The 9,948-nt window shown below is 40.4% G+C and overlaps 1 non-coding gene across 1 annotated transcript; it reads left to right on the top strand.

The window, feature by feature from the left end:
* Nucleotides 1–6,393: 6,393 nt before the first annotated feature.
* LOC114207370 (U6 spliceosomal RNA) lies at nt 6,394–6,495 on the top strand. Its single transcript, XR_003608845.1, has one exon. It is a non-coding gene; the product is annotated as a U6 spliceosomal RNA (small nuclear RNA).
* Nucleotides 6,496–9,948: the final 3,453 nt, after the last annotated feature.

Here is a 9,948-nt window from a genome sequence, read left to right as displayed (position 1 = left end):
ACATGGTAAGTGCTCAGAAACTTACTGTTGAATAAATAAGCAACTGCACCATTCCATACTGTGAAAACACTGTGAACAAAACACATCACACAAATAAACTCCCACCTGGTGGGTCTAAAAGGGCTCAAGCCTAACAAAGCAACAAGGTGGAGGCGAAGAAAGACTTTCAGGTGAAGAGAATGGAACAGTGCATCCAAAGGCCCTGGAGGAAGAGGAGTTTTGTTGAAAAATAGCAGATGAATGGAGGGTGGTGTGGAGGAGGTGGGCTAGGCCAGGGACCTGGCAGCCGGCCATTTATTCTGAAAACAGTGGAGAGAAAACTGCAGTATATTAAGCTGGAGTGATGACCTAGGCAGGTTTGTTTTGGAAGCCCATCTCTGCCCTCAGAATGGCACATGCTGGAAGAGAGAGGATGGATGCATGCATCCCCAGATGCCCACTCAGCCGGAAAGAGAGTGCACAGACCCTCAGTGTACCATGATGCATGCTCACCTCCATGGTCTTCTCTGTTCCAGGAATTTCACATGTGTTAGGTCTTTTAAACCCCAATAAACCTGGGATGAGGAAACTGAGGCACAGACTATTTAGAACCTGTCCATGTCACATGGCTGGTCAGTGGCAGGACCTGGATGGAACCACATCTTGGGGTGGCTCTGCCACCCTGCAGCCTCCACAGCCCAAGCAAAGGTAGGTGGGATGAAGGAGAAGCACCAGACTCAGGAGCTTGCAGAGGGAAACCTATGAGATGGGGCTGAGGGAGGGGGAGGGAAGAAAAAAGTCTGAAGCAGATAAGCAACAATGTTAAGATTTGCTAAAACTGGATGACACATTCACTGGCTTTCTATGCTTCAAACTGTGTGTGTGCATGTGTGTGCAATGTTTCACTGCTCCCTGTCAGATTAAGTGACCTGGAGGTCACTGGGGGTCTTGGCAACAGCTGTTCCCATGTCTTGTGTGGGCCAGACACCAGATGATGGTAGATCAAGGAATGTGTGAGATTTGAGAACAAGGAGGCAGAATGTCTAGACTACTCTTTGGAGAAATTCAGCTATAAAGGGGAGTAGAGAGAAAGGTCAGTAGCTAGTGATGTGTGGAGTGGAGACTTTTTTTTAATTTTAAGAAATTAGACATTATAGATGCATTCAAAGTCTCCTGCAGACCTCTCCTCAATCTCCCACTTCTTCCTCCTTTCCCAAAGTTTATCAGGAACTTACTATTTGTTATTGTCGTGCATGTTTTGATGTTTTTACTACATATTTATTCATCCAGAAACATGTTAAAGTATCATTTTGTTGGGTTTTCATCTGTATATAACTGGTATCATACTGTCTAAATCTCTCTGGAACATGCTCCTTTTCTCCACAGGATGATTATTAAGACTTGCTGAGGTGGGTAAGTGCACATCTATTTTGACTTCTCTGCAAGATCCTACTGTATGCGCTTGCCCCCATTTATCCATCTCTTTATTGCTGGTGTGCAGAGCCATGCAGTAACGCTGCAAAGAACAGTCCTATGCCACCTGGGGTCCTCACTGGTTCTTCTCCAGGGCAGAGATCTATGGGTGGGATGCAGGCTTCACCAGATAGTATGCGAACTTAAACTCTGCCAGCAGTGTGAAGCCCCTCTGCCCGCATCCCCTTCCACACTTGCCAGTGGCGAGATGTGAGATTGTTGGATCACCAGATAAAGGGCTTCTGTTGAGAAATTAAATATGGAGAGAGAGGAAGTGTATGTTGGGTGGAGATGAGAAGACAGAAGCCAGGGAAGGGGCTTCAGGGAAGATATGTGTCCCTGAAGAATGGTCTGTAGGTCAATGCAAGGATCCAGTTTCTCTTGCCACTTGGCATGATGATCTTATCTCAGATTTGCTCACTGTGCATGGAAACCTCCCTGACCCATCCCAGCTGACCCTCTCCTGCTCCCACTACACTGTGCCCATACCCATTGCCACATCACACAATTGCTAGGTTGTGTCTGTTGGCTCACTGTCCCCACAGGACCCCAACCGTCTTGAAGAAGGGACTATGTTACTCATCTCCACAACCCCCAGAACTTTACGAGGGCCTGGCAGATAGTTGGTGTTCTATAAATAATTTTGAATAGCTTTAAAGTGCACTATTATAGCTTCCACCTGCGCATTTCTCCTAAATGAACTGAAAGAAGGGTGCTCTGGTTTCAGACACACACAGTTTAAGGAGAAGGAGCCAAATGGAGCCAGGAATAAAGGACCCCAGCAGAGCACTGAATGTTAGAGAAAGAAGTTTCGCCTTGACAATCTCCTACCCCTCCTCTGCCCTATGTTCTCTGACCATCCCCCCCTAGCTACTTCAGAGACACTTCTTCCCCCTCTCTCCCTCTTAGTTGTAAAATAAATTAATATGCTTTAGCTTTTTCTATAAGAAACTGATCTCAGTTCTCTTTCCCTTGTTAGAAAATTCTTATACTAATTTACTACTTCCAATTTTGTTCTATCTTGCTCAGATACAAGGAATGGTCCTCACACCAGAAAAGGGAAAAAGAGAACTTCAAGCCAGGCAAGTATGAAACAAGCTCAAATGTTTAAACTATAAGGGTAGGTGCACCGGGGAAGTAGTATTTTTCACAGCAAGAAGTTCAGGAAAGCCAGAACTAAAGTCAGGCTGATGACATAAAATTGATGGATGAAATGAAGAAAGTAAGATTCCCTAGTTCCTATTATACTTCTGTCTTGTCATTCCTGGAAAATGATCTCAGAAGCAAAGGGGTAGAAGGAAAGCCTACAATGAGTCAGGAGACCTAGGACAGTTGTGACCTGCCCCAGTCACCTTTTATAATAGATAACCCACACAGAATGCCTGGGGGAGGTTTCTGACAAATGTCTTCAGAACCCATTCTTTATGTTGTCCTCTCAAGCAATGAATCATTACTGGCTTGTATAAAGTCATGTGAAACCTGCTTTCAAGAAATATGTGAGGGTGGGGCGCCTGGGTGGCTCAGTCGTTAAGCGTCTGCCTTCGGCTCAGGTCATGATCCGAGGGTCTTGGGATCAAGCCCCATATCAGGCTCCCTGCTCCGCGGGAAGCCTGCTTCGCTTCTCCCTCTCCCACTCCCCCTGCTTGTGTTCCCTCTCTCACTGTGTCTCTCTCTGTCAAATAAATAAATAAAATCTTTAAAAAAAAAAAAAAAAAGAAATATGTGAGGGATGAAGTGACACATGAACCAAGGCTGGAGTTTAGGGTATGCAAGGACTGAGGGGGTGGGTAGTAGACATACATTAAAAAGAGGAACTACTAGACTAGAACTTGGAACTCTGAAGGACAGATGAACTCAAAGTCAGCTGGACTGGTGCAGGGAGTCATGAGACAACTCAGGAACAGTCCCAGTGGCAGACCCCCTTTAACCAAGTCTCTCTACCACCACTGTGGGAGTGGACAGCTACAGGAAGACAACAAGAAAAGTTATGCTAGGAGTTGCTGGGGAGAAGCAGACACTGATAGAAAAACCCAAGGAGCATTAACAAGGAGCACAAGGCAAGTAACTGTCAAGAGCATGAACCAAAAGTTCTGGTTATGTCCATGAGCCTGGCAGGCTAGCACAGAGTGGGGGTGGGGCAGGCTTCCCTGAAGCCTTGAAGTGGCAAGTACAGTGAGTGGTTGAAGGAACCCAAGCTGCCTGTCCAAGTCCTCTGAATCTGGCCTATACCAGAGGATGGATGGGTCAGTTAATCTCATCAGGTTCACAGATGTAAAGAAGCCATAGGGAGGAAAGCGTGTGATGGACAAGATGAATACCCAAAATGACTGTGATATGCTGGAGAAATAGGCTAAATCCAATTAGGATAGCAGTCAACAAAGATAAATATGAGATGTCCTTGGGCTAAAATCCAACTGCTTGAGTAAAAGATGGATAAGATACAGTATATAGCAGCATGTTTGACACTTTGGGTCTTTACTCAAGGAGTCAGAAGAAATATCGACTCTGCAAAGGTTAGCACAAACTTTGGTTGCACAGCAGTTAGTGCCTAGAACAATAGAGGTACAATCTTGGTCAACTCAGCTTGGGTTAGCCCTCCCCCTGGAGTATGAGGCTGAGTTCATAGAGTCCACCTGTAGAGGGACCTGAGCAGAAGAAACTTGGTGGCATGTGACTGTGAGTCAGGACATGTTGTCACATGAATAAAAGTTAAAAACTGGGAGGTTTCTTCTGAAGGCAAAAAGACTCAGAGAGGATGTAAGAGCTATTTTCACATAAATGAAGGTACAATGGCAATAAGGATTTAGAACTAGCATGAGGACCAAGAGTGGAAGCCAGAAAAGACAGAACTTCAGCTCAAAGAAAGAAATCCTAGGACCCTTAGAGCTGCTTGAAAGAGCAGACATGCTATCTCAGTAGACAGCATGTTCACCAGCAAAGATAATCTTTCAGGAGATTCCACAGAGAGAATCAAAAGGGGATGGGCAGGAAAGCAAACATTTACTTCCAACTCCAACTGCAGATTTCAGTCTTCTGAAAAATTCTCTCCAAATTTGTAAGAATGATGTTCATTCCTTGATTAAAACAGGAAAATGAGGCTCTGTTGTTTGTACTTTGGGTTGACTCAAATGTCATTTAAGAGCATTTCCATTTGTAAAACATCCTTAATCTATTTCATTAGGTGACAGAAAGCAGAGGAGATTTAAAAGGTACTGATTCATGACAGGCACTGTGCCATAAATATTTTTTATCTTTAACTTAATCCTAAACAACAACCTATGAGGTATTACTATTTGTCTTTAATGGATCAGGAAACTATGACTCATAGAAGTTACATAATTTGAGATTGGGCAGGCCATAAATGAGAAATCAAAGACTCAAAATGGCCTTCATGAGATTGTAAGCTTCTGACTGGTTTGTAAAAAACTGGAAAGTTTTTTACATCTTACAACAAAAAATTCTGAATAACTTGTGAAATCACCATTTTTCTTGGGTAAATAAGATATCTGAGGTTGCAGAACAAAACAACTAACCCAAAACCTAAATAATAGCAGATACCCCTAAGGAGAGATAGGACACAAGCACCTGTTTATTTGCAGCAGACAATGGACACTATTCAAAATTTTTAATTAATTGCTAAATGTTGAGCATGGACTAATGTGACAACCTCACTCTAAAACCAAGATAACACTGCAAGAATTTAAAGCCCCTATTGCACTGAGAGTGACCACAGCAACAAGAAAACCCAAACACAGCTCAACTTAAATTGACCCAAATTTCCACACTAATGACTCAGGAAAATGAGGGGAAAGATATCCGTTTCCAGGCAATAATACTAGTTACATTAGTTTCCACTCTCCTACAAAAGATGTCATATTAAAAATAAGAAGCATAAGATATACATATAAGTAAGAGAAGTGGGAAGAAAAAAAATATGATCAACAAGAACAGATTTCAATATAACACGAATGTTGAAGCTATCAGAAAATTTAAAATAACTATAATTAACATGTTAAAAAAGTGGAAAAAGTATTCGGCATGCATGATCAGATGGGGAACTTCAACAGAGACATAAAAATTATGAGGAAGAAGTCAGTGGGAGTGCTAAAAGTGAAAAGTATGACAAAAGAGTTGAAAATGTTTTAATGGAGGATGCCTAGGTGCCTCAGTCAGTTAAGTGTCTGCTTTCAGCTCAGGTCATGATCTCAAGGTTCTGAGATAGAACCCCACAAGGGGCTCCTTGCTCAGCGGGGAGCCTGCTTCTCCATCTGTCTGCCACTCCCCCTGCTTGTGCTCTCTCTCTGACAAATAAATAAATAAAACCTTTAAAAATAATAATAATAATAATTTTTTAAAAAGAATGCTTTAATGGCCTCAAAAATAAAATCAATACAGCTGAGGAAATAATCACTAAGCTGAGAGAAAGGCCAATATAAATTATGTAAACTAAAACACAAAAAGAAAAAAATAGAGAAAAAAACCCAGAATACCCAAAAGCTGTTGGATAATATAAAACAGTCTAACATACATGCATGTTGGATAATACAAAACAGTCTAACATCCTTCCCAGAAGGAAAGAAGAGGAACAGGGCAGAAAAACATATTTGAACAGATAATGGCCAAAAATTAATGACAGACACCAAACCACAGACCCAAACCCTCAAAGAGTACCAAACAGAATAAATACACCCACGCCTTAAAATATAGATAAACATATTATATTCAAACTCTTGAAAACCAAAGATAAAGATAAAATCTTGAAGGCAGTGACAAGGAAGGGGAAGACACTATATATAGAGAAACAAATATAAGAATTACAGAAGACATTCATCAGAAACTAAACAAGTCTGAAGACAATAACAATGACATATGTAAAGAGCCAAAAGGAACAAAAAATCAATTACATATTCAATAAAACACCTTTTTAAAATTGCGAAGATTGTTTGCTTTGGCAGTACATACACTAAAGTTGGAATGACACAGAGGTTAGCATGGCCCCTGCGCAAGGATGGCAAGCAAATTTGTGAAGTGTTCCATATTTTTTAAAAAAATACATAAAATTAAGGAGAAATAAAAATATATTCATCAAAGTGAAAAAATCAATTTCTAGTGTACCTGCTCTAAAAGAAATGTAGAAGGAAGTTCTTCAGATAGAAGAAATATGATACAAAAGCCTGGATCTATATAAAGAAATGAAGGACTGCCAATGACATAAGTGAAATGTCATAATACTAATTCCGCTCTAAAAGTTAACTTATGTCTAAAAAGAGTCAATAAAATCTTTCTGTGAAGAATCAAATAGTAAATATTTTAGGCTCTGTGAACCACATATAGTCTCTTTCACATATTCTTTGTTTTTTTCGTTTTTTTTAATTTTTTTGATTTTATTATGTTATGTTAGTCACCATACAATACATCATTAGTTTTTGATGTGGTGATCCACGATCCATTTTTTTTTTATAACACCCAGTGCTCCATGCAGTACGTGCCCTCCTTAATACCCATCACAGAATTGACCAATCCCCCCACCCTCCTCCCCTGTAGAATCCTCAGTGCGTTTCTCAGAGTCCAGTCTCTCGTGGTTCATCTCCCCCTCCGATGTCCCCCCCTTCATTTTTCCCTTCCTTCTCCTAATGTCCTCCATGCTATTCCTTATGTTCCACAAATAAGTGAAACCATATGATAATTGACTTTCTCTGCTTGACTTATTTCACTTAGCATAATCTCTTCCAGTCCCATCCATGTTGATGTAAAAGTTGGGTATTCATCCTTTCTGATAGCTGAGTAATATTCCATTGTATATATGGACCACATCTTCTTTATCCATTCCTCTGTTGAAGGGCCATCTCATCTCTTTCCACAGTTTAGCTATTGCAGACATTTCTGCTATGAACATTGGGGTGCATATGGCCCTTCTTTTCACTACATCTGTGTCTTTGGGGTAAATACCCAGGAGTGCAATAGCTGGGTCATAAAGGTAGCTCTATTTTTAATTTTTTGAGGAACCTCCACACTTTTCCAAAGTGGCTGTGCCAACTTGCATTCCCACCAACAATGTAAGAGGGTTCCCCTTTCTCCACAACCTCTCCAACATTTGTTGTTCCTTTCCCTGTCCATTTTTGCCATTCTAACTTGTGTAAGGCGGTATCTCAATATGGTTTTGATTTGAATTTCCCTGATGGCTAATGATGATGAACATTTTTTCATGTGTCTGTTAGCCATTTGTATGTTGTTATTTTTTAATCTGTTATGTTTTGTTCTGAATTTCTTAAAACCTTTTAAAATGTAAAAACCATTATTAGCTTGAAGACTATACACACACAGGCTTCAGGGGCTCCACTTCTGGGAAAATGAAATAAATAAGTGTTTCTCTATTCTCCAGATGTTTATCTGCTAAGTATAACTAAAGCTCTGGACATTACATATAAGACAAACATCAGAAGACTGAACAGTGAGGAGAAAACACAAGATGAGCTACTCACTGAGGGACCCATGGGGAAACAATGCTACACCTCTTGGGTTTTATTTTTGCCTCATATATCCGACTTGTGGTAGAAGATAACTACCAAAACCAGAAACAAGAACAGATTTTTCAAACTCCCAATAAAAGCTTAATTTTATTGGGAGTTTGAAATTAATTAAAGACCAACAAAGGGACTGTCCAGCAAGACAGAGAACTTTTAGACAAAAACTACACAAACCTAGCCAAACACCACAGAAAAACAGTGGTTCTACTGCACTCAGACTAGCAAGGTCCAGGGGAGAGCTGGACTTTAACTTAACTCCCATCAGAGAGCTGTCAGAGAAGGCTGAGTCTGACTTTCATTGCCCTGAGCAATAAGGTCACACAACACTAAGTGGGAGTCTGGATTTCCACTCTCCACTGACAGAAAGGAGGTGCCCTTGCAGCTCTCAAAGGGTGGAATCAGAGGCAGACTAGTGGAGAGTCATGACGTTTACCACTGCCCAATGGTAAGGAGACCAATACCCTTGGCCTCAATGGAGGCCATATGAGGAATAGTAATGACTAATTCCTATACTCCCAGCCATGGTAGTATCAAAAAAGATCTAGTGAAGGGCCAAATTACCAAACCAAAAATTTCCAGGTTTCAGTTGGAAATCACTTGTCATAACAAGAACCAATAAAATGTCAGCCTGAATGAAAAGAGACAGCAATAGAAACAAAACTGAGATGACAGAGATATTCAAATTACCTTACAAAGATTTTAAAGCAGTCATCATTACAATGCTTCAACAAATAATTATAAACATGCTTGAAACAAATAAAAAACAGGAAAAGTTTCAGCAGAGATATAAAAGATACAAAGAAGAACCCAGGTGTGGCGGAGGAGCATGAAACCTAAATTTCGTGTGGTCCCAGGAATTCACCTAGATAGAGATCAAACCATTCTGAACACCTATGAAATCAACAGAAGATAGAAGAAAAGAATAGCAGCAACTCTCTGAACAGAAAAGCGACTACTTTCTGGGAGGTCTCTTCTGATTTGTTTAGTGTATATTTTCTGGGGACATTGTTACCCTGTTAGCATTTTGTTCTCCCATTCATCTATTCTCCTCTGGACAAAATGACAAGACGGAAATCACCTCAAAAAAAAAAAAAAAAAAAAAAGAAGAGGCAGTACCGACTGTGAGGGACCTAATCAATACAGACATTAGTAAGATGTCAGAACTAGAGTTCAGAATGATGATTTTAAAGATACTAGCTGGGCTTGAAAAAAGCAAGGAAGGTATTAGAGAAATGCTTTCTGGAGAACTAAATAACTAAAATCTAAACAAGTCGAAATCAAAAAGGCTATTAATGATGAGGTAAAATCAAAAATGGAGGCTCTAACTGCTAGGATAAATGAGGCAGAAGAGAGAATTAGGGATATAGAAGACCAAATGATGGAAAAATAAAGAAGCTAAGAAAAGAGAGATAAACAACTACTAGATCACGAGGGCAGAATTTGAAACATAAGTGATACCATAAGATGAAACTATATTAGAATAATTGGGATCCCAGAAGAAGAAAAGAGAGAGGGTGGCAGAAGGTACACTGGAGCAATTATAGCAGAGAACTTCCCTAATTTGGGGAAGGAAACAGGCATCAAAATCCAGGAAGCACAGAGAACCCCCCTCAAAATCAATAAAAATAGGTCAACACCCTGACATCTAAGAGTAAAACTTACGAGTCTCAGAGACAAAGAGGAAATCCTGAAAGCAGCTTGGGACAAGACCTGTAACCTACAATGGTAGAAACATTAGATTGACAACAGACCTATCCACGGAGACTTGGCAGTCCAGAAAGGACTAGCATGATATATTCATAGCACTAAATGAGAAAATATGCAGTCAAGAATGCTATAACAAGCAAGGCTGTCATTGAAAATAAGAGAGATAAAAAGCTTCCAGGACAAACAAAAACTAAAGGAATTTGCAAACATGAAACCAGTCCTACAAGAAATATTGAAAGGGGTCCTCTAAGCAAAGAGAGAG

This window comes from Eumetopias jubatus, unplaced genomic scaffold (assembly GCF_037043125.1).
Source record: "Eumetopias jubatus isolate StellerSeaLion01/CBP00866 unplaced genomic scaffold, mEumJub1_p1.0 scaffold_3, whole genome shotgun sequence".
Classification (NCBI taxonomy): domain Eukaryota; kingdom Metazoa; phylum Chordata; class Mammalia; order Carnivora; family Otariidae; genus Eumetopias; species Eumetopias jubatus.
The sequence above is the reverse complement of the archived record's forward strand: the minus strand, read 5'-3'. Positions and strand labels throughout refer to the sequence as shown.